General features: G+C 40.8%; 1 protein-coding gene across 6 annotated transcripts in view; it reads left to right on the forward strand.

Annotated features, from left to right (window-relative positions):
* The window catches only part of LOC124360154 (LIM domain only protein 7), a 247,025-nt gene that overhangs the window by 35,358 nt on the left and 186,873 nt on the right, over positions 1–24,794 (forward strand). For all 6 annotated transcript variants that reach the window (XM_046813513.1, XM_046813518.1, XM_046813517.1 and 3 more), the window contains exon 2: positions 1,353–1,414. The gene's annotated coding sequence lies outside the window, so the exon portion shown is untranslated. The remainder of the gene's footprint in view (positions 1–1,352; positions 1,415–24,794) is intronic.

A 24,794-nucleotide genomic window follows, 5' to 3' on the forward strand; every position in this document is an offset into this window, starting at 1 on the left:
CGGTAAAACTGACATCGGAACGCATCGGCAGAGTTGACCCCGTAATGTGCTAAATACCCAATGTGACGTGATGTGCACACTGTGGGGGGGAGGAGAGGGGGGCAGGTATGATACGGGGTCACTCCACATCTACTACGGTCGGCCAATGACCTTGTGTCACCTTGCCCCAGGCCGGCCTCGCCTCTCGTCCACACTTAACTACTGTTTTTATAATTCCACTTTTGTAATTTCAGAGCACAACCCTCTCGCTCACGCATACCCAGCGTTCTTTATGACCGAGATTTTTTACCGCTTCCTTGAACCAACCGACCGACCGTCCGTCCCCGTATACTAATTTGGGCGATTAACTTTAATCTCGGTTTCGGATCTTCTCCCCCCTCTCTTCCCCGCCACCCCGTTCTCGTAAATCTTGCCGGCTTTTATTTGACGATCCGACACGACGCTCTCAATTCGGTACCGTTAATAATAATCGTTTCGTTAAACGGGTCCCACGTATAATGTAGTAGGCTGTGTTTGAACAATGGCAGAAGATAAGGAACAAATGGGCTTTTGTGGTTAAATTAACGCCGGTACGGGTTACAATATGCTCCGTATTTGTGTCAAACGGTAATTTGAGTGTTAATAATAATAAATCATACGTCAGCTCAAGTAAGTAATTAAAACTCTAGTTTTTTAGAAAGGGTAGATTAAAGGTCAATAAACTGACAACCACTCTAAACTATACTTCATTATGTATAATTACCGATGGTGATTGATAGGCTATACTAAAACAATTCTCTGTAATCCTGAAATAATTATTGCTCTGAATTGTATTGACTATTATTTTTCATTGTCAGTTTCGATTATACTCTGCAGTTTTATATGTATTATGTTGTATGTGTCATAATAACTAATTTAGTGTATGAAACACTCATGCACCTACTGATGGCCTACGCAGCTAAATGTAGTCAATATTTAGATCTTGTTTATCTCACACTATGACGAAATGAAATACATTCTGGTACTGTAAAATTATCCAAATCAACTAAAAGTTAGCTAATGTACAATTTATTTGAACTGAAAACTGTCGGAACACTACACATTCGGCGTAACAAGAGGTGCGTAGCCGTAAATGATTTATCTCCTGAAAAAGACAATTGTAATACAGGCGAAACGTTGCCATGTCTAGTACACTGGTGCTAAAACTTGTAAAATTGTTATAAATATAACTGGTGCAGTTGAAAGCAACCTCAATATGCATAACTTATTATGTAGCGAGTATTAAATGAATCCAAGCGCTGGTGCTAAAAATACCCTCATCATATCGACGAGCAATTTATCTCTGAAGATAACCTCTTATCTGTTTGTTACAGGCCTAGGGACCTCACCCTGCTGTTTTATCGTCTCCATCCCTACACCCTCGATTTTTAACCCTGTAAGTTCTAGATTGCTCTGTTATGTTTGCTTGATCAAATTTGTCCTGAACTAGCTTCATTGGACTTTATCATTTGTCAAGATATTGATATAACATTAGTACTAAATTAAAGTATAAGAATACAATACAAATAACAAACTCCAAGAACACTGGTAGCCAGCCCTCTTCTTTAACATCATCTGGCTACTGGTTGGACTTAGATGGAGCTTAGATGTATCCAGAATCAAAATAAAGAGGGGGTTAAGCTTTGATCATTCAGGCTGTAACAGATTCCTCTATGTGACGCTAGGTACTTCCCTATGTTTACTTTGTTTTAGTGTACAAAACGACTGTTTATTCTCCTTCGCATAATCGCTTTATAACCATTTAATAATTGGCTTTTGCTTTAGAGAGAGGGAGCTGAACCCCTTGCTCATCTCTGGGTACGGCCGTGAATTAAAGGATCACTGATTAGTTTCCAAATGCAGTAGCGTCTCTCTACAGATTCCTAGGTAAAATTTGTTAGAGAAACAGGCATTAGATTGCGTGTTGTATTAGAGTATCGCAATCAACTTTTAATTAATTTTCTCTTCGTTCTGAGTCAATTAACAATCTTTTAAACTGTGTCACAGCTATTATTATGGATTTCCATTCCCTTTGTCACCACTGGTTCCATCTCCAAAGTGTAAAGCGTTATTGTGCTTCTTTTGAAAATGCTAGAGGTCAATCCATTTTGCCTTCGTTGAATCCCGTATCAATACAAAAAAACATGTTTTCCGAAAAAATCTGCCGTATGGACTATTTCTAGCCGTAAGCCAAATATAATAACAATAAAACTTATTTGGGTACGTTCATGTTGAATACAACAGCTGCAGTTCCATCTGAGGTACTTTGCAGCAATCGAAGTGGAGCACTCGACATTTTGAATTATACACTTACTTTAAGTTTTTCTTCTCGTACACGAATTAGAAATAGATCCAAACAATGTACGAGTACATTGCAGCCTGGGGTATTTGGAGTCTTCTGGTCTGAAGAAAAATACAAATTCCAGCACAGAACCTTTTAATTTCAAAGCAAACAAATTTGTGTACTTGATTCCGATTTGAGCCCATTCGTTTTAATATTAACGTAGATATGTTTTTATATACCTACTGTTGATGTTGTGCATCCCTATACTATTTCTTTTCATTGAGTCCTTTGATTAATGGATTACATATAAAATATTTAATATTGAAAAGGACAACTCGTTGCAATGCGAATGTTGTAATACTTCTACAATGTCGCGGGAGTGGGCTTAGCGACATACCATCATACTATCTGTAGTCTAGTACCGAGGAATAACGGTAAATGTTGGTATTCCACTTAAAAGTATGGAGCAAAAAAGGTTATAGACATTCTGTGAGTGAATGTAATCAATATAGCAACTCTCAATCAGCTCAAACAACTCCTGGCAAACTGGTTGTTTACTATTTACTTATACTCTTTGCTTTACTTACTTGCAATGGAAAAAAGAAAGCATCTCTGGAATGTTGAAAATAGCCTTGGGATTACTCCACAACTGGATAATTATATAAAGCCTCTCGAAGTTGAATATAAATAATAATCTATTTATTCATTTAAAACTACGATTATTGTTTTTATCAACACTAACATTCCGAAGTTAACACATTGCTTTTTAATGATGTAAAAACGATGTATGCACGCAAAAGATATTCCAATTATACATGTATTTTATACAATCTTACTTTTATACACAGTGTTAACACAACTTCCATTAATAACCCATTAACTGGTATATACCGTTAAATGTGCCGCACACTCCCTAGCGTCACAGACCGGTGTGTCACAATGTTAGTGACTGCCAGTGTTGCACTTATATACGGACGGTGTGAATGTGACTGTAGATGAAAGTGTCACTCATATCCGTATTACGGAGGTCCTTTGTACCGTTAAATGTGCTGCATACTCGCTAGTGTCACGGACCGGTGTGTCACAATGTTACTGACTGACAGTGTTGCACTTATATACGGACGGTGTGAATGTGACTGTAGATGAAAGTGTCACTCGTATCCGTATTAGGAGGCCCTTTGTACCGTGTAATGTCCAACATACTCGCTAGTGTCACGGAGCGGTGTGTCACAATGTTAGTGACTGCCAGTGTTGCACTTATATACGGACGGTGTGAATGTGACTGTAGATGAAAGTGTCACTCGTATCCGTATTAGGAGGCCCTTTGTACCGTTAAATGTCCAACATACTCGCTAGTGTCACGGAGCGGTGTGTCACAATGTTAGTGACTGCCAGTGTTGCACTTATATACGGACGGTGTGAATGTGACTGTAGATGAAAGTGTCACTCATATCCGTATTACGGAGGTCCTTTGTACCGTTAAATGTCCAACATACTCGCTAGTGTCACGGACCGGTGTGTCACAATGCTACCTACTGCCAGTGTTGCACTTATATACGGACGGTGTGAATGTGACCGTAGATGAAGGGTCACTCATATCCGTATTACGGAGGTCCTTTGTACCGTTAAATGTCCAACACACTCGCTAGTGTCGCGGACCGGTGTGTCACAATGTTAGTGACTGCCAGTGTTGCACTTATATACGGACTGTGTGAATGTGACTGTAGATGAAAGTGTCACTCATATCCGTATTACGGGGGCCCTTTGTACCGTGTAAATGTCCAACATACTCGCTAGTGTCACGGACCGGTGTGTCACAATGTTAGTGACTGCCAGTGTTGCACTTATATACGGACGGTGTGAATGTGACTGTAGATGAAAGTGTCACTCATATCCGTATTACGGAGGTCCTTTGTACCGTTAAATGTCCAACATACTCGCTAGTGTCACGGACCGGTGTGTCACAATGCTACCTACTGCCAGTGTTGCACTTATATACGGACGGTGTGAATGTGACTGTAGATGAAAGTGTCACTCATATCCGTATTACGGGGGCCCTTTGTACCGCTAAATGTGCTGCATACTCGCTAGTGTCACGGACCGGTGTGTCACAATGTTACTGGGACTGGACTCAGTGTTGCACTTATATACGGACGGTGTGTGAATGTGACTGTAGATGAAACAGTGTCACTCGTATCCGTATTACGGACGGTCCTTTGTACCCGTTTAAAATGTCCAAACATACTCGCTTGTGTCACGGACCGGTGTGTAACAAATGTTTACTGACTGACAATGTTGCTCTTATATATACGGACTGTGTGAATGTGACTGTAGATGAAAGTGTCACCTTCATATTCGGTATTTACGGGGGGTCCTTTGTACCGCTAAATGTGCTGCATACTCGCTCTAGTGTCACGGACCAGTGTGTCACAATGTTAGTGACTGCCAATGTTTGCACTTATATACGGACTGTGTGAATGTGACTGTAGATGAAAGTGTCCGCTCATATAGACGTATTACGGGGGCCTTTGTACCGCTAAATGTGCTGCTTACTCGCTAGTGTCACGGACCAGTGTGTCACAATGTTAGTGACTGCAATGTTGCACTATATATACGGACTGTGTGAATGTGACTGTATAAGAAGAAAGTGTCACTCATATCCGTATTACGGAAGATCCTTTGTACCGTTAAATGTGCTGCATACTCGCTAGTGTCCACGGACCAGTGTGTCACAATGTTAGTGACTGCCAATGTTGCACTTTATATACGGACTGAGTGATTGGTGAATGTGGACTGTAGATGAAAGTGTACACTCATATTCGTATTACGGGGGTCCTTTGTACCGCTAAATGTGCTGCATTACTCGCTAGTGTCATGGACCAGTGTTTGTCACAATGTTTACTTGACTGCAGTGTGCCACTTATATACGGCAGAGTGGTTGAATGTGCCTGTAAGATGATCGTGACACTGCCGTATCCGTATTAGGAAGGCCCTTTGTACCGTTATAAATGTGCTGAATACTCGCTAGAGTCACGGACCGGTTCGTGTCACAATGTTAACTGACTGGACAGTGTTGCACTTATATACGGACGGTGTGAATGTTGAACTGTAGATGAAAGTGTCACTTCGCTAACCGTATTACGGAGGTCCTTTGTACCGTTTAAATGTCCAACATACTCGCTTTTGTCACGGACCGGTGTGTCACAATGTTTACTTGACTGACCAATGTTGCAATTATATACGGACGGTGTGCATGTGACTGTAGATGAAAAGGTGTCACTCATATTCGTATTACGGGGGCCCCTTTGTTACCGCTAATGTGCTGCATACTCTGCGCTAGTGTCACGGACCAGTGTGTCACAATGTTAGTGACTGCGAAGTATTGCACTTACATACGGACGGTGTGAATGTGACTGTAGATGAAAGTGTCACTCATATCCGTATTACGGAGGTCCTTTGTACCGTTAAATGTGCTGCATACTCGCTAGTGTCACGGACCGGTGTGTCACAATGTTACCTACTGCCAAGTGTTGCACTTATATACGGACTGTGTGAATGTGACTATAGATGAAAGTGTCACTTATATCCATATTACGGGGGCCCTTTGTAGCTGAAATGTGCTGCATACTCGCTAGTGTAGGCCTCTGTTATTCTTTGGCGGTATTTTCTATGGGAAATCGGTCACAGTAATTATTGTAATTTAGTGGCTGTAATATATGATTGCTATATTCTTGAACCTAGTTAAGACATCATGACCTTATACAAGATGGGAGAAAAGGAAATATTACAGACTTTTTCCTAGATAACGGTAAAAAAATACTAAGTTTCAAAGGTTACAATCTGCTCTCTTCCTCAGGTGAGAAGATGTAAAATATAAGTATTAACTTGCTGAATAAATAAAAATAAAGCAACTTTACGTACAATTATAGTAACACGTCATGAAGTGATAAATATACAATAAATTTTGTTTTTTTAAGGTCAAAGTAGAATTGAAAATCTTATCAGGAGTTTGCTCAGGAGTTAATTGGAAATATTTTTAAAGTGATGCCTTTGGAAAGGTAAAGTCTTATTTGCAATAATATGTGTATATACTCGTGAATTGTTTAGTATTAGGTACTGATTAGTGGTACTTTCTTATGTTTAAAATCAGTTATAACATATAATGCATGTTTGGATATTACACTGAAATTATATTTAGGTGTCGAATTGTAGTAAACTTATACAAAGCTAGTTGGAAAACAGTCCTGTAATAATCTTATCTTTTACAAAGTGTGTTAGGGCAAACAGTTGCTAACCTAACGAATGTCCTATCATACTTGATTAAATTTTTAAATACATAAATCTCTTATTTTTATACATATTTTAAATTAAATATGTAAAATGTTAGTAGTTTGTAGCGAATTTTCTTTCCAGTGCTGGCTGGCCGAGGTAAGCACGTAGCTACGCACGTGTTATCCCTAGTTTTGTATTTATTTTATGACATGAGATCACAATAATAAGTTGGGGTATAATTTGTATGGAAGAATGAGTTTTCTTTTGAGATATTAAAAATAGACTTACATCCATTGTCAACGATCAACCGAGATGAAATGAGTATGCAAAAATATCCTTGAGTTTAAAATTTGTACATTTACTTCCGAAAAAATTATCTCCTGTGATATGAAAACACGTGCCTCTGATTGGAAGGAACCTCTACCACACTGTCTGATCTCTGCTTTATAATCTGCCAGCAATCTCAAACTTCACACAAGATTCAAAACGCCATTGAGTTCAAAAGTTATACTTTCACCTCAGAGAAAATTCCTCTCCGGGGAACTGATAGCGCGTGCCCCTGATTGGAAGGATCCTCCACCACACTACCCGATCCCTGCTATATAATCTACCAGCAATCTCAAACTTCACAGAGGATTCAAAACACCACTGAGTTCAAAAGTTATACATTCACCTCAGAGAAAATTCCTCTCCGGGGAACTGATAGCGCGTGCCCCTGATTGGAAGGATCCTCCACCACACTACCCGATCCCTGCTATATAATCTACCAGCAATCTCAAACTTCACAGAGGATTCAAAACACCACTGAGTTCAAAAGTTATACATTCACCTCAGAGAAAATTCCTCTCCAGGGAACTGATAGCGCGTGCCCCTGATTGGAAGGATCCTCCACCACACTACCCGATCCCTGCTATATAATCTACCAGCAATCTCAAACTTCACAGAGGATTCAAAACACCACTGAGTTCAAAAGTCATACATTCACCTCAGAGAAAATTCCTCTCCGGGGAACTGATAGCACGTGCCCCTGATTGGAAGGATCCTCCACCACACTACCCGATCCCTGCTATATAATCTACCAGCAATCTCAAACGTCACAGAAGATGCAAAACACCACTGAGTTCAAAAGTTATACATTCACCTCAGAGAAAATTCCTCTCCGGGGAACTGATAGCGCGTGCCCCTGATTGGAAGGATCCTCCACCACACTACCCGATCCCTGCTATATAATCTACCAGCAATCTCAAACTTCACAGAAGATTCAAAACACCACTGAGTTCAAAAGTTATACATTCACCTCAGAGAAAATTCCTCTCCGGGGAACTGATAGCGCGTGCCCCTGATTGGAAGGATCCTCCACCACACTACCCGATCCCTGCTATATAATCTACCAGCAATCTCAAACTTCACAGAAGATTCAAAACACCCTTGAGTTCAAAAGTTATATATTCACCTCAGAGAAAATTCCTCTCCGGGGAACTGATAGCGCGTGCCCCTGATTGGAAGGATCCTCCACCACACTACCCGATCCCTGCTACATAATCTACCAGCAATCTCAAACGTCACAGAAGATGCAAAACACCCTTGAGTTCAAAAGTTATATATTCACCTCAGAGAAAATTCCTCTCCGGGGAACTGATAGCGCGTGCCCCTGATTGGAAGGATCCTCCACCACACTACCCGATCCCTGCTATATAATCTACCAGCAATCTCGAACTTTACGCAAGAGCGCCGTAATTATGTTGATAGGCCAATTCCTTTATTCATTGATGAAGGGACAATCGCCTTGGAGCAGTTTACTGCAGGGCCGGCCGGGCCACGACGACGCCATATACGGCCTCACTCCCGCACTCGCGGGTAGACAACGTCGTCCCTGGGCGGGTGAAAGGCGGGCGCCGGCCGGCCAGCAAGGTCCAAACCTGGCCACGGGCTGTAAAGTCAGACTGTATATATGTCACAAGAGGAAAGAGCTACATCACCTAAATGGGCGGTTGTATACCCTATATGGAACCCTAATATACATGTTAAACTTTACACGCGGTTATCTGCAATTCACAACGCACGCATAAGAAGGTCAAGATTTTGATTAATAGATGATGAAATGATCTTATAAACTTTATACTTTAATTCCATGATTTACTATGTACTTTATTTTACTGTTGATTGTATAACACCTTAGTTATGTTAGCACTTGGCGTCAGAGCCATTTAAAACTCCTTTTTTAGTCATTCAAACAGTTGATTGCTGATGGTGTTATTCTGAAACTTTATAATCCAACTCAGCATAAGAACGGTGAATGTCTTGATGACAAATAAAACCAAAAACCAAAGCCAAGGCAATGTTGCAAGATTAAATATATGTTACATAAATATAAGGTGTTTATTTGGAAAAAAAGTTAGGGAAATTCCAGAACAATTATGAATGATATTATCGTATCAGATGACGTCAGCGATGACGTGAAAAACAGTTAATTTGTTAGGATTCCAGTTAAAAACAAATTTAACTCGTTACAATCCTCACATGAGCCTTTTCCTGTATCAAAGTATTTTATATAAACATTAAACCAAGAGAGCCTAAGCATAACTTTACAAATTCCCGGTCATGCAGTGTTGGTCTGGCAAATTCATCTGTACCCCAAATTCCCTTCAAAGATGTGTCGGTGAAGATGCGGGGCAGTAGAGCCAAAAACTGGTAGCCTATTTGCACGTGTGGTGAAACACACCGGCAGTGGATCCTGTATCCGGTGAATGTGTATCCGGAACGGAACAGTATCCTACTGCTGTATATCATATTGAATTAAAACTTTCAACTCGCCAGCATTATAGTAGAGTACATACATATCTGTCTACTCTACAGATGTCCCTTCAAACAGTTAAAGCCCAAGTAGAACATCGAGTTTGTTGTGGTTTGCATTGTATTGCTAGGAAGGCGATTCGTATCGTATCTAACGTTTTTCCAACAGTCACTACTCTACACGTGCATAAGGTTGATGGTAAAGATAAGTGATTCAGTATCCGCCTTGCCGACATGGCGTCAAATGCCGCACAGGTGCCTGAGTGACTCATAATCGATTAAATGCGGTGACTAGTGCCAAGCTAGTGGTGTGTTGGTATTACGAAACGTCGATTGACCGAGTCAGTGAGGAGTATAAATAGTTCCCAGCACCACGTCCAGGAGACGACTGACCGATGCCAACCGTGACTCAGCTGGGAGCCTTCCTACAGTCAGGAACCGGAAGTGGTTAATTAATCGATGCACAAGGAAGGCGAGTGGGAACAGAGACAAAGAGGCTTACCCAACACGGTCGGAACCAGGCGCACTCTTGAGGAGCACTCCAGTCTAGAGCCTCGGAAGTAGTTTTGACAGGAGAATTTGTCACTCGATCACGAACTGTTTAACATTTGCTGGACTATGAACGAAACTCTTGCTTGTGTTTGTACTTTCCGTCTTCACAGCCAACACCGAGTGTACTATAACATATGTGACGTAAAATATAGGTAACAATAATTCTTTACTTCTTACACAAAACAACCCATTCATAGAATTTGCGCAGTTTGCAGTACATTATATTAATCTAAGCAAATAAGTGGAAATTGATTACATAATGTATTCCTTTCTTTGAAGCATCCTAAGGTGTTCTCCAATATTATCTGCATTTCATTACTAGAAGTATGTAAGCTACAATATAGAGTGGATTGCTGCCTCAGAAGGCCTACAAGTCCCTAGGATCCAAAAAGCTCTTCAATTGGTAGATAAGAAGAACAGGTATTCAAGAGAATTAACAAGTCTAAACAAGCGTGATAGTAAATTGAGAGTCCGCATAGCCCATTAGTCAAAATAATGACAACAAGAACTATTATTTATGTTAAGTTTAGTAGAATGATACATAATATTTCACTTTTCGTGTTTATCAATCTTATGACACATGAAGAAGGGGATATATCCTGGAAAGTTAATGTTCTACTTTTGTAATTCTCTTATTAACTTCCAACGTCATATTATCCTTCCAATAATTCATATTGGTTAAGACATTCCTGAGAACATAACAGGCAAGAGAAGAGGAATCATAGGAAAAGTGCTGATGTCCTAATTCAGAGGAATTCTCACAGCCGTAGTGGTTCTTGTTCCCCCTGGTGGGAAATCCTTGTTACTGCTGGACAGAATACTTTTGTGATTCCTAAAAGGTATGCAAAGAAAGTTAAACTGTCCGATCTGAGACAACCCTCCAAGTGATAGTGCACGACGAGAAGACGTTGTTGGCCTCTCTCTAAAATGTACATTTGAAACAAAGCTAGCATTCGCTGGAGCAGAGTCTATGTAGGCTGTTAAGTGGTGAAATTTGAAGCACTACCTATGAGCTGAAAACAAATTTTATAGTGTTGTTGTAGTCCACTCATCATTTCTCGTGTAGTAATTTGTCTTGTAACGGGAATAAACCCACTTTCTCCTAAGGCAGACAAGCAAGATATCTTTAACTTCCTTGATCTTCGCAAAATGTTTAAGAATTGGCTCTTGACTGGCTTGCTCCTGCGCTGATACCACGTGATCTAGAGTATGCTTTAACACCCGACTTAAACGTGGACGAGACATGGATGCAAGAGAAAATGCAATTATCTATTCAATGGCTCTCAATTCCAATACCCACGTTTTATTTGTACGGCCCTTAAAATGGCATTCAAAACAGGGGCCAAACTGGACTACGTCCTACCTAGTAACAGGATAGATTTTCTTGATTACCGAACTTATAAGTGATTACATTTTATAAAGTGTCTTAATTACACATATAAATAGGATCGCAATAAACTTCTAAACTAATCTGATCGTGTCTTGCAGGTATGAACTGATTCGTTAATAATTTTCACTGCTGTACAAAACAAAAATTAGGATCCAACAAAGAGTTCCAAACAGTGTAGATATTTACGGCCGTATAGTATAATATTTTAGTGCTCAATTAAAAGCATTAATATGCAGATGGAACTAGGTTCGCCTGCCTGGCGTCAATATCCGAGAATGACGGGACGGTGCAGCCCGACTCCGGGTGAAAGGGCAAGGTTGGCATGCAGAAGATGGAGTCAAGGTTCACAATAACAAGTCCCAGTCGCTCTGCCTAGGGAACTATGCGGAACACGACTTGTTGTGTTTGCACTTGCTCTGTTGGCATTTGCGATAATCTTGTTTATACATAGTGAAAAGCAGTTGCATCAGAATACTACCACTCCGATGTGGGAGTGAAATTATCGCCATTTAATTGTGTGTTCTACAAACAGAAGTGAAATTTCTCGAAGTGCTTGGAAAGAAAGTCTTGCAGAGGGTCCCTCTATGAGGGTCTGATGAGGTTGACTCATCACCTCATCTCGCCGGGCCGTATTGTTCAAGATCCATTTCGCTCTGATGCCATCCGTCATTACTCAACTGGCCCCTGAGAGTTTCACCTCGGGCCGGGATGGCTAATCGACATCGAAACCCCGATGTCAGTGCCTCTGAAGGCGCACAGTGCACAATACTGCCAGAACAATAACGCAGAGTGATTGATTGTGGCAAGAACAGTGGCGGATTGTCAGTCGATAGTCCGTCAGTCGGATGACGTCACGGATGGGCAAGTCGGACAGTGAAAGTGGTAAGGTCAGTGCTACACCTGTTAGTGAGGATCACTAATCTGCCTGGTATAACGCTTTATCTTGAACCACTTCTCCTGTTGTACATACTACTCCTTGTTCTGTTTGGGCACCAACCCATTTTGTTGAATTCCAGCAAGTAGCCCGATCGGGATCCGTCACCTTATCCGGTCGGTCCTCGGTCCCGATGAAAGCGTGCGTTTCGCAACACCACTTTAATTACGGTATTTACCGTGGCTTTCTTCGTACGACAATGGTTCGCAACGGACCATCCCATTGTCGCTTCGCGAGCCGGTGAAAGTGCTGCCAAATAAAACCGATATGCCGAACTTTCGATTGATAAAGCCTGTTATCAGAGCTCATTACCGGGGTAATGGTGCTTGCGTACCTCGGGCCGCTCGCCACTTTCGCTTTCTGTATCAGTCGTTAACCGCCTGTGTGGCCGCTTTACATGAAAGCGCCTCCGAGTGGCAGCGGCAGTAAACGCCACTCCCCGACAGTAAAACCCATTCGGCGGGGCAGCGCCGGCGAAGTCGCGGGAGGAGAACCACACTCCCCGCAACGCTGCGATAAGGTACATTGTACAGTATAATGGACACATGCGACCGACCTCGCGGTTTACCCGGTTACTGAACCTGTGCGGTCCCGTTGGATACACTCCCTAGCCCACGGCCATTGTGGTGCGACAGCCGGTATGATAATATCTGCAAATATCCGCAAACTTGCAAAGTCCGTATCTCTGTGTAACGGGAACAGTGAAACCGCCATTGATATTAATGAAGGATGTGTAATGACAACAAGATATTTGTCAAGCATAGAAGAATCGTACTTATTAAATACAATACGTTATCAGACACTTTGTGTTTACGGTGTGTATCAACAGCACCGTTATTTTATGCAAGTGACAAGTTTTAAATTAGAATGTCTATCACAGCTATAACTACCACGTACGTCTAGAAGCAGAATGATTTATTTTGGACGCTAAACGCTACACGTGCTCTAACAATGAATACATATGATGTATTACCAAGTGTAATATCGAGTAATATTTACTTGTATGGTAAAAAATTGAGGATTTCTAAAATTATTAAACTAAATAGTGTAACAACGTCGTGAACGAACGTAGTTAACGCTTAGTGACCTCGGAATGGAAGGCTACTACTGTCCTTTGATCTTTTAAACCGATTAATGTCTTACATTATACCAACGGCAGGACCTCATCGAAGTACCGTTTAAGATGATTCCGTAAATGTTGATAGATTGTACCTCCTCCAAGAACCTTCCCTGGTAAAGTAAGTGGTTAAAAGTCTATTTGTTCACCCAGAGACCAAACTTTGATCCAGGTTTAGCATAGTATTTCGCATGCTAACAAATAATCATCTGAATCCAGCCTGGATTGTTTGGATGCAGTGACAGATCATCGGCACAAAAAGAAGCTCCTGTAAGAAACTTTGATCATATTTAAATATTAAGAACTCGTACTCGCAATCACATTATTATGCGAGTAGATGGATAAATTATATCTCCCAAAAGTCAATCCGATCTGTGGTGACGCCGACGGAGCGAATTGGTAATTTGAAATGACTCTCGGACTTTCACTACCGGATACGAGTAAGTATGGACCAACGACTGCTGCGAATTTGTCGATGACGCCGGGGATTGTTATTGTGGATGTAATGGAGAGACCACGAGCCGGGGCCGCCTCCGCCGTGTAACGGGCACTAGACCGCAAGCGTGCTCGAGCTGGCAGTCTACTCACCGCACCGTATACACGACCCGAACTGAACGGTACCGCAGGCAGTGACACACGAGCCATCCAACATCACTGGATGTTGGTGAGGGGTGATAGTACAATAATCACCAATTGTCCTCAAACATGCTCAAGCTGGCAGTCTAGCCATCGCACCGTATACACGACCCGAACTGAACGGTACCGCAGGCAGTGCGCAGGCAGTGACACACGAGCCATCCAACATCACTGGATGTTGGTGAGGGGTGATAGTACAATAATCACCAATTGTCCTCAAACATATTCGAGCTGGCGGTCTAGCCATCGCACCGTATACACGACCCGAACTGAACGGTACCGCAGGCAGTGACACACGAGCCATCCAACATCACTGGATGTTGGTGAGGGGTGATAGTACAAAAATCACCAGTTGTCCTCAAACATGCTCGAGCTGGCAGTCTAGCCATCGCACCGTATACACGACCCGAACTGAACGGTACCGCAGGCAGTGACACACGAGCCATCCAACATCACTGGATGTTGGTGAGGGGTGATAGTACAATAATCACCAATTGTCCTCAAACATGCTCGAGCTGGCAGTCTAGCCATCGCACCGTATACACGACCCGAACTGAACGGTACCGCAGGCAGTGACACACGAGCCATCCAACATCACTGGATGTTGGTGAGGGGTGATAGTACAATAATCACCAGTTGTCCTCAAACATGCTCGAGCTGGCAGTCTAGCCACCGCACCGTATACACGACCCGAACTGAACGGTACCGCAGGCAGTTGACACACGAGCCATCCAACATCACTGGATGTTGGTGAGGGGTGATAGTACAACAATCACCAGTTGTCCTCAAACATGCTCGAGCTGGCAGTCTACTCACCGCACCGTATACATGACCCGAACTGAACGGTACCGCAGGCAGTGAAACACGAGCCATCCAACATCACTGGATGTTGGTGAGGGGTGATAGTACAACAATCACCAGTTGTCCTCAAACATGCTCGAGCTGGCAGTCTACTCACCGCACCGTATACATGACCCGAACTGAACGGTACCGCAGGCAGTGACAAACACGAGCCATCCAACATCACTGGATGTTGGTGAGGGGTGATAGTACAACAATCACCAGTTGTCCTCAAACATGCTCGAGCTGGCAGTCTACTCACCGCACCGTATACACGACCCGAACTGAACGGTACTGCAGGCAGTGGTGACACACGAGCCATCCAACATCACTGGATGTGGAGATTATATTGTTGGTGAGGGGTGATAGGATAATAAATACCAGTTCTCCTCGAAAATTAATTAATCTAAAAGTTAAGGTATAATATTTGCCAGTAGTCACTAAACATTACTCAATGTGGAGACAAGTTGATCTCAAAAAATACATTTTTTGTGGTGGGAAGTGAAAAAATTATTAGTAATATTCAAAATTTTCTTGGTACAAAAAAAAGCTTATTAAATTAAGGGAATCTTAGTCAAGAGTCACCAATCATTACCAATGCAGAGCAAAATTGGTATTATAGTAAGTTTAATAATGGCCAGGAGAGAAAACACGTTATTTTATGTATTGCATCTAATTTAAATGGGGGAAATCCTGTACCATTTGGCTTACTGACTTGATATTGAGGATTTCCCATTGGCATAGGTATTATTTTGAAATAGTGTTCTTTTGTGTCAATATATTTGATGATTTTTATTTCATAAATTAAATAAAAAAACAACTCAATAGTAATGCATAATTTTTTACTTGACATGTAATGCAGAAAGACCATCAAATTTTCAGGGGTTTAGGTCTATTTTTTACGATTTGTACCTCAAGTGTAAAAAAGCAACTTTTGGAAAATCCTATTTAAAGTTTAATGAGCACTGAACTTCTACATGAAAAACCCACTAGGGCAGTAGTCCTCACTATCTTAATATTTATCTTTCCCTGAAGTTTTCTTCTTACCCTTTTTCTCGATCTCCTCTTGTTCTTTCTTGTATGATGTTAGAATTCTGTCTCTGTTGATGTCCATTAGCCTTTCAGTTGAAAATCATCCGGCTTTTACTATGTCGATTGCTTATAAAATAATTCTTAAGCCGCGTTTACACTGGAAACAAAACATGTTTATAAACATTGTTTCTGAAACTTTTGTTCCAGGAACAATGTTCCTGGAACTTTGTTTATATTTTGCTACTATCATGAAACATTTTGCACACAATGTTCCTAAACATTTTAGGACAGCCACTCTTGAAGATGTCGTCTGACGAGGAGGATGTTCTTATTCTAGCTGCCGCTACCTGTGTTTTGTTATGTGACAGAGAACCCAGGAGGTTCTGGGTAAGGCCTTCACTTGCATCACGACGTGTTTATAGTGGAAGTGACCTATTCAAAGACCTTAACCCTAGAGAGCTAACGTGTTCAAAAAGTTACGTTAAAGCTAACGAATCGTAAAAATTACGACAGGATTCAAAAAATGTACAAATACATTTTATTGTACAAAAATGCCATTTAATTGCGTATAAACACTTATAATACAGCTTAATAAACCTTTTTAAAACTAAGTCTATGGTTAAATTTCATCTATACAATGGACACAGCATCATCCGCGACGCTCGGCACAGATTGGCTTGGCACATCGGCAGCAAAAGATTGACGTCATCCTCCGTTTTGCTGATGGACATATTCCACAAATTGTTCGACGGGGGTGTTGAGGGGCATTAACTTTGTTTGTTTGAAGAGGTGCCTTAATTATTTCAGCAATTGATTGGCGTAGTTTTCTTGGCAACTTTGGGTAATTCATACGGTGCTGAAGCCATGGTGTGATGAGGTCATATTGGATTTACATTGCAAAGTTTCTCCATGAAAGCGGTTTCGGCCCCATTTTCACCATGTTACTAGTGTAAATAACATAGGAATTTACTAGCATGATATTTATCATGCCAAAAAATACACATGATGGCCACCTTCGGCTGCGTCTTGCGCCTCGTCATTTCATGGTACAAAGTATCAACTGCACCTTTGGTTGCGTTGTATGTCTCAATGATTAGAGGTTTTTTTTGAGTCCCTATCAATTGATGGCTTTTCATGACAAGTCGATAGAAGCAACACATTTTTGGAATTATTGACTTTGTATGAAACCATTGTTTTCATTCCATCGAAAAAAAAACATACTGACAACTTGTTCTACCAACAAAACGCATATAAAACTTTTGGTAGACCTGATGATTTATGTTTCTCAACAATGTTCCTATATCTAAACGTCTTGTGTTTCCGAAACATTCCACAATGTTTATAAACACCCTTTGATCTTACCGCTTTCTACGGGAAACAAGAAACATGTGGAGAAACACCGAATTTCTGTTCCGAAACATTGTTTATGAACATTGTTTCAAGTAGTTATTCTTCGATTTGAGGAACATTGTTCCGAAACACTGTTTATAAACATGTTTTGTTTCCAGTGTAAACGCGGCTTTAACAATGATTTTGAGTGGTCTTTTATCAGTTGGAAATAATGCCTAGTATAAGAAGATTAGCCTATAAAAAAACACAGGAACACTATGCCAGCAACTTACTGTCACAAAACTAAAACAAATAGTACCGGTATACAATAATTTTACATCAGCTGTTCCTCTGCATATCCATGGAATTGCATTGAAGACGATTCTGCTACTATGGATACCAACTGGACAAAACTAAATAATGTGATATAAGTATCGTATAAATTGAATAGTTCAACCATGCATAACGTTATCAGTTTGAAAATATAGCATCTAATTGTAATGCAAATTTACCTCCAACGTACAATAATATCTACAGTATGTAGTTTAGGGGGTAGAAACAGAAAATAAAAATATATTTTTGAATAATCGATATGTTTACCTCCAAGAGTATGCCGTGTTGCTACTAATCAGTACAATAATGCACTCTACAAACGAAAGTTATTGACTGCAACTGTTAGAAATTTAACACAAACTCCGCTGACTTTCTCTATTGGCTGTTGTTATAGGGTATGTAAAAATTCATGCAGTTCAATGCAATTTCAGTAGTTCCTATTTTTTTTCCTATGATAGTTTAGGCGGAAAATAAATAGGCAGTATCAACGGCAGTGTTTAGAACAAACTCATGACAGATTATAGGGAAACCGTACAATTTTTGTGCAAATTGTCGTAACAGATTTACCAATTCCGGGAACAGCGTTTTCACAGTAATCAAGGTGTAAATAGTAATCACAAATGTACTTTTGATAATAACAATAATTTAAAGAGGACTTACCGGTATAGAGGCGCGGGGACGCACACTTTCACCGACGCGACGGCCGCTCGCCCGCTGGACACGCCACTTTCGGCAGCCCGTTAATTGGTCTAGTGCCGGTGTCGCCGAATCCGGTGCCATTGACCACTATTTCACGGCCCCACACTTTCTGTCACGCTTCCGTCTAATCATCTTTTAATAATGCCTGCTTTACGCGCATATTTCTGGAGAATAATGAATCCACGGCGGTACCTCATTACGAGCGGCATTGTTGGCGGTTTCACTAAAGTGGTTCGCGGCCGGGCGATTGCCACGGTGTGAAGTCCGTTACAGATTTTTGTCGATAATGTAGGGCACAACATGGTGTTTAGCGACCAGGAACTAGAATAATGGGACAAAAAATTAATTTTAATTTTCTTCTCTAAGCTGCTGCCATTTTCTTCACAGCCTTTTTCACTGAGTAAAAGAGGATATAATTGTTATTAAGTGTAAACACTTAGCGTTAAACTCTCGGAATTTCAAGTTGGCTTCTTCTTGTTAAGCACACCATCCTTGGAAAAGTATAAGATTGTATTTGATGGTCATTGTATTGTATTTGGTGGTTTAAAAAATTGAATTGTGCTGAAAAATAACTGTCATACAATTCGCGCTCATGACCACGGTGGTGTATTGCTCAAGACATATAACAATGTATGACGTTTATTTGAAAATCAATTACAAATAATTATTATTTTCCGTAATAATGTATCGCGAAGTGTATGGAATTAATACACTTTACCCTGTATGCATAATCTTGAGGTCACATTGTAGCTGTCGATTCAAATACGAGTTAGTACTAGGCAAGGGCTTCACATGGTACTACTCTCGATGAGAGTTTATGTACGAGACATTCATATATATATATATATATATATATATATATATATATATATATATATAAATGATCTCGAACAATTTTAATCTCGATATGTGTTCCACTGCAAGTTATGCATGGCGGTAATGGAGTTTTACTCTTTTGAAGAGTTCACGGTGGACAGCTGAAATGAAGATACTTGAAGATTATTAAGGGCAAAGAGCCCCTGTTCTGTTATCGTAACAGCATCGAGAAATCCATATTGTTGGTTTTTTCGAGTAGTAAATATTATTTACTACAGTAGGTTAGTATTGATGCATATTTAGTAATAATTGTGTTATTCATTAAAGTTTATTATTGTTTAGAAGGAGTTGACGTTCAGATGCTGCTAAAGGATATTTATGTTTATAATTAAAACTTCAATATGGCATTATTTATTAACAGGCTATTTCTTCATAATCGCTAAAAAATGTCGATTAATCAGAGAACCGCTCTACAGTTTTCATCGGTATCGAACTGACATCGTTGGTGTTCGATTAGATAATGACACAGCACAAATGGATTGAAAACCACAACAATCGATTAGCAAGCGATATTTTCACAATCGCTAACAAATGTGTATGTATCAGAGAATCGCTCGAGGATTGCAACCGATATCGAAGCGCCATCGTTGACATATCATTAGATAATGGTACAGTACAAGAGGTTTGTACCATGTGTTATGAATGCTACAACAATCGATTAGCAAGCGATACTTTCACAATCGCTAAACAATGTATCACAAAATCGCTTGAAGATTGCAACCGATATAGAAGCGCCATCGTTGACATACTCGTACCATTGGATAATGGCACAGTACAAGAGGATTATACCATGTGTTCAGAATGCTACAACAATCGATTAGCAAGTGATATTTTCACAATCGCTAAACAATGTTGATGTATCAGAATGCCGCTCGAGGATTGCAACCGATATCGAAGCGCCATCGTTGGTATTCCATTAGATAATGGCACAGTACAAGTGGATTGGGCAATGTTTCTAGAAAGCTGCAACAATCGAATAGATCACGAGAGCTAAGCACGACTGGCAAGGCTGCTGAGTCCCGGCACCCAGGCGTCAGATGGCAGACTCCGGCTGCACCCAGACTGCGTGAACGTGAACGAGAAAGTGTAGGTGGTGTTTAGGGCGGCGTGGCGTGGCTCGGCGGCCTCACGATTACAGTTGTCAGACTCACAGGTCGAGGATAAGTGTGGGGTGACCCCAGGAGGTGTTAGGGCGACTGTTTAATTATTGGCTTCGAAGATTAGCCGGAACCTTTTATACATCGAGCCGCCTAACCTTTGTCCATTCTTTGTGTACCAATTAATAGCAAGTAGGTACATTCGCCTTTTGATTTCATTTATGCGTCTAGACACAACTTTGCTACATAAATAGTGGAGTACGAACACGAAAAAATCTAAATAGATTACAGGAATCACATGCAATGTTTGATAGAGGCAATTGAATGTCCTTGGAAAGTTTTCCATATTTCTGGTCTACCATGTCTTTTCGGGGATGCTCGTTTAGGATGCAGTAAAGTTCGGAAACTTTACTAGTTGAGTTTATGGGAATAAAAATGGGTGGTTTGTATCTATAATTTAATCAACAAAATAGAATCACTAGGCCGAAAGGACATTGTGTCCTCAGAAGTCCTGCCAACATCGAGGATACGATACACCTTCCGGTAAAACAAAATCTGGCAATATAATGCCTCCGTTATTCATAAGAGATTTATGGAGTAGATAGTAAATTTTGCATCTTGAAGCAATATGTTGCACCCAATGTGCTGTTGGCATCAGTAGAATAGAAAAACAAATTCATTTACTTGTATTTAAAAATAAGATTGCCTGCAAAACATCGTAATAAAATCTATGTTTATTATCAAAGATGAAATTGCCGTTCTTTATTCGTTCACTTCTTAGATAGGGGGATATATAGTAAACCTGAAATGCGGCTTGGAAGATCGTCACACCATATCCATTGAGTAAAAAATGTGGTCTTGCATTTGACGCGGAAGGAAGTAATTCTCCCACCGAGTTGAAGGCTTTTGATAGAAAACAATGTTTGGCATAAGCTTTTTATGCCAGATGCTTTTGTAATTTAAGGGATTTCGGAAATATATTAATTAACGAAAAATACTCGCAGTTGTTTTAAAAATTTGTTTAGTTACTATCTCCCATGCTGTGCCAACCTTCAACGATTCTCAATGAACTCGGCTCCACCCACAGACGTTAACCCCAGGTGGGGTCTTCTCGCGCAATGGCTATTGTATTGTTGTATTTTATATGGAATAAAGAATGTAAATTTAATTATAAAGAAAGATGTTCATACATTACTATTCGGTGTTTTCACGCCCTATTCCTGCTCCTGGTTCCGTAAATGGTTGCCACTTTGTCAAGCGGAAGTTTCATTTTTTGTTTGTTTCAGAGATGTTTCAAATATGTAGATGAACAATGGCTCAGCAAAATACTGTATATAGGTCGTTTTAACAGTTTTATCATGAAATTAGATTTAATACATTTTTTTACATTTTTTAAATTAAAAAATGTTCCTTTCTAAATGTATTTCAATATGTAGTGAAAACTTGACCCAGGAGTAAAACATTACAGTGTTCTGAAGCAAGCATTTTCTATTTCGTCCTTATAACAGTATTAAAATTGATCCCAATCGCGATTTTATAGTCGTTCTCGATTGTAGAGAAAAACAAAGAGCAAAGAGAATTTCTCCACAGGACCACTTGTCACCGCCTCAGTCTGTGGCCCGCCAGCGGACGTCTTGTACTGTATCAACACCATCAAAAACAAAACCTGATTACTAATTCAATAGCACATCCCTGTAATTACATAAACAACGCCACGCCATAAATCCAAAGTGATCTTTAAAACGATAATATAGAAGGCAGCGGGATGGGATGGGCTACTGGAATTGAGTGCGCTGACAAAAAGTAGACCGGTGGCGCATAAATCAGGCCGTGGAATGTTAGCGCTCACGCTCAGCCTCCGTTTATAGCGTATTGTAATGGCCTGGGTCTTCGCCGGTTTATTTTGCTTAGTGTATTGTTATTTATAGGTAACTGTTGTCGTATATAGGTCGTAAACGTGTCAAGTTTGCTCACAAGCGAGCTGGTTAAGAGTAATAGCAAGTTAAGTGTGGCCACGTAGTGTTATCTCAGTTACGTGTGTTCAGATGGACGGTCTTCTTGTTAACTTCTTTACTTTGTGTGGTGGTTTACGTTATGGATCTGGGATACTCAGCACATTAACATAACTTTCGTTAATGGTAACCCACTTTTGGACTTGTTTTTCAGGAACGTTTGAGGGCTGAGTACGTGGAGTGCCGCTGCGCTGTAGGGTTCAGCTCACATTGCCGGTCTGTAGGTACTGTAGCGTATACAGTACAGTATTGTCCATTGTTAACACATGCTAAAAATAAATTGATTTAACTCCATGAATGAGTCTTGTTTCAAAATAAAAGGTAAAATTCTTTACATGTTCTCTTTCTTTTGCCAGTTTTCTGTTTATGTTCGCTTTTTTGCTATTCTGTTTCGATCATCGTCTGTTGACTGTAGTTTGGATTATGTTACTTCTTCCTTGCAAAACCTTCGTACTAACTAGTTCATTCACTGTGGGTTCTATGGTTCTTCACCGCAAAACTATAAAACTATTTTGGAAATCATCTTCCGTTGTTCATGTCACAACGTGTATCGAAAGTGAGAGCCATAGACCCAGTGACCGGTGCGGCCCAGATCCAGGGAACGGTACGGAAGAACGCGAACGCTACCGGCTGTTGACAAGATAGTTGGAGAAGATTGAGACTGATCTGGGCACGCGGTGGCAGTCAGTAGCCCAGTTCGTGGCTCCCACACAACACACAATAATGGGTGGGAACTGGACCGAGCCCGCACAATACAATATGTATCACTGATTTCCACACTTGATACCGTTGTGTCGAGCAGCGCTGCTCGGTGCTTACTCTCGCATTAATTACGCATCGCGAGGGGCGGTGCGACCGCGAAATCGCACTTTTCTTCCAGTAAATTTCCAACCGGTTCGGAATACGCGAGCAGCTCACACGGTTTTGACAGGACAATGACCAGCAACTTTTATTTCTACCACCACGGTCTCATGATGGGTGGGTGGCATGACTGCTGTTCTTACTTTGCCATTCATCAAATCAGTCTCTTCACGTTCTCTACGCGCATTCTTATTTATTTATTTATTTCCAATAAATTAATCCATAACAGCGTAATATAACCTTATGGGCACAGTGGTATGTGCAGTACTTACACAGAGCATCGTCATGGACTACATTATAGTACGGATACCCTTACTTTTCGCTTGGGTATGTACAGTTAGGCAACGCAGTTGGTTCGCTATCTCATCTTGCCTGTCACAGTTGTACGCTTAGTACTTACATACAGCATCGTCATGGACTATATTATAGTACGGATACCCTTACTTTTCGCTTGGGTATGCACAGTTTGGCAACGCAGCGGGTTCGCTATCTCATCTTGCCGGTCACAGTTGTACGCTTAGTACTTACATAGAGCATCGCCATGGACTATATTATAGTACGTATACCCTTACTTTTCGCTTGGGTATGCACAGTTAGGCAACGCAGTGGGTTCGCTATCTCATCTTGCCTGTCACAGTTGTACGCTTAGTACTTACATACAGCATCGTAATGGACTATATTATAGTACGTATACCCTTACTTTTCGCTTGGGTATGTACAGTTTGGCAACGCAGTGGGTTCGCTATCTCATCTTGCCTGTCACAGTTGTACGCTTAGTACTTACATACAGCATCGTAATGGACTATATTATAGTACGTATACCCTTACTTTTCGCTTGGGTATGCACAGTTTGGCAACGCAGCGGGTTCGCTATCTCATCTTGCCGGTCACAGTTGTACGCTTAGTACTTACATAGAGCATCGCCATGGACTATATTATAGTACGTATACCCTTACTTTTCGCTTGGGTATGCACAGTTAGGCAACGCAGCGGGTTCGCTATCTTACCTAGACTCACAACTAGGATCATCATAAAAACTACATCTCTTCTTCGGAGTTAATAGAAACATCAAAAACGATTTCATCATTCTAAAAAATAGACAGTTGCAAGTAATTGTCCATGTTGTATTTTCAGTTATCAAAACTAGAACTTCATTTTTCGATTCAAACAAATATTTCTATATTTATTATAGTTAAAAGAAGCCTAATATAGGCATGTAAATAATTCCAAAAATTTTCGTAAGATGAAAAGAATTTATTTTTTTATTTTGAAAAAAAAAGAAGATTCTTTTGGATTGTGCTGGGATCCCGCGATAACCACGGACTCTAGTTTGGGCTTAAGTAGCTAGTATATTAATTGTTTGTTTAACCCCGTTACTTGGCACCCAACTAATTGTCTCGATAAACATTGGAACACATGTGGAAGGAGAAGACAAATCACCGGACAGCAATTTGTTAGCGGGATAGCATCATCCGAGTTAAAAAGCATTCATACAAACTAGATGTTAGGACACCACCATTTATCAACTGTATCGTCGTGAAGCAACGTTACCAAACCGGCGTGGAGCCGAAGTTACGTTGCCGGACCCTAATGTGTCTCTGTGGGCAATCACAGCATTCGGACTCGGAGACAGGGAGAATGTGATTGCGAGGAGCGCTGGAGCGACGCGGCTCCATTTCCTATCCATTGTGCTGTTAATTGCTCCCCGCTGGTCTGATT

Source organism: Homalodisca vitripennis, chromosome 4, assembly GCF_021130785.1.
Source record: "Homalodisca vitripennis isolate AUS2020 chromosome 4, UT_GWSS_2.1, whole genome shotgun sequence".
Taxonomy (NCBI): domain Eukaryota; kingdom Metazoa; phylum Arthropoda; class Insecta; order Hemiptera; family Cicadellidae; genus Homalodisca; species Homalodisca vitripennis.